Below are 1,968 nucleotides of genomic sequence, written 5' to 3' on the forward strand. Positions count from 1 at the left end.
TTGGGTCCCCATCACGCACCACCCTCATTGACGAGGATATGATTTTTCTCCCCGCCTTTGGTGTTTGAAGCCTGGTCCCTTTGGCCCTTCATGATCACACATGTTGGTGTGCTGCTTCCATGTGCGCTTTGTTGCTCCTGGGCTAGATGGCCGCTTGTTTACTTTCAAGCCTTTAAGTCCTCGATAGCCGGGCAGTGTGAAACTTTTAAAGTGTACATAATTTCAGTGTAACTTAAGTTACACTGTAAACGGTTGGGGGGGGTATGCTTCCAAAGTCGTCTTAATGAAGCAGGCATATTATTGATACAAAACTTCAACTGAACTGCCCAAAATGAGATAAATAAGATTAGAACCAATGAAAAGGCCTCAAGGTCTCTGATAGGAAGAACACATGGCCAATCCAGTGAAGCGCTGAGTACGACAGTCCCCCAGAACCACTGAGAGAACTTTCGTTCTTCATCCCATCAAAGTGATTTTAAAGGTCACAGGACAAAAACAAACAAATCCCTGAATCATATCTGAGAAAGAATTAAGAACGAGGGCTATCAAACATCCCAGCACAAAGCCTCAATTAGTAAAGCAGTCTTCTTCCACTACATTCATATAGATTGAAATGGAATAGCCCATTGATCATCACCATCAAGTCAATGCCAACTCAAAGCAACACTGATTAGGGGTTCTAAAGCCCTGTAAATCTTTATAGAAGCAGATTGGCCCATTTTTTCCTACAGGGCAGTTGTGGGGTTCAAACTCCGAACCTTTTGGTTAGTAGCTGTGCTCTGAACCCACTATGACACCAAGAATCAATATGGTAATATCTTATATGAAAAGATAGGCATTTCATATCATTTCAGAAAAAATATTATTCAATGAATTATTTGGGACAATTGGGTACAAATCATAAGATAAAACAAATTTGGATTGATACCTGAAAACTTACACCATGATAATATCTGAATGAAATAAAGTTTAAGTAGAAAAGAATACAACCATCATAGAAACTATGGGATAATTATTTTAAATGTTATCTTAAAGATGATTGATACAAAAAAGTTGAATCTGATGCCACATCCATCAAAAACTCTAAGATAAACAAGAATATTTTTAAATATTTGTAAGTCATGTTAACAAAAAGGAACTCATTCACGTACTATATAAAGAGCTACAAATGTATAAGACAATATAACATCCTGGTTTTAAATTAAATGGGCGGAGAAATTGAAACGAGCATTTTACACAGAGGCACTCAAATGACTCTACAAACTTTACTTTCTTACTAAAAATATGCAACTAAAATGACATTGTGATAACAGTTTTATTCATCAGACTCAAACATACACACACACACACACACACACACACTTTGGCCTGGGAGAGGACACACCAGCATTGTCTTCACACATCAGTATAAAAACCCCAAACTAACCCACTGCCATCTTGTTGAGCTTTCTCAATCTCTGTACAAACCTTCTCGGCATATCCGTGGAAAGAAGAAATGTTCTTTCTTTTTGAATGAGCAATTCCATGTCTGGGAACTCATTATAAATGTAATAATGACCACATAATAACAGTAGTGGTGGTGGCAGTAGCAGCAACTGATAGAGGCGTTACTGTATGTCCTATTCATTGGCTTATAGAAGCCAATGGGTCTTCTTGAAGAGGAACTGAGGCACAGAGATGTTAGGAGCTCCAAGACAATAGCTGATCAACACTGGAGGCAGGATTCAACCCAGTGGCTCATGCTAGCTTCTATGCCTTTGTGTGTGATCGCTCAAATAGGCTTTCCTCTCCACAGCAGTGCTCACAGTAGAAAACTTTTGGAAATAATCCAAGATTTATCAATAGAGGCCTGGTTAAATAAATCACGTTACAGTCAATGCATTAGCTAACATTCCGGTGTTGAAAATGAACTTACAAATTCATATGGAAAGGTCTCTGAGATAGTTAGTTTATTGTGCCAGCCTGGCC

The sequence above is a fragment of the Echinops telfairi genome, unplaced genomic scaffold (genome assembly GCF_000313985.2).
Source record: "Echinops telfairi isolate 266 unplaced genomic scaffold, ASM31398v2 ScPeMD7_10;HRSCAF=50, whole genome shotgun sequence".
NCBI classification, from domain to species: domain Eukaryota; kingdom Metazoa; phylum Chordata; class Mammalia; order Afrosoricida; family Tenrecidae; genus Echinops; species Echinops telfairi.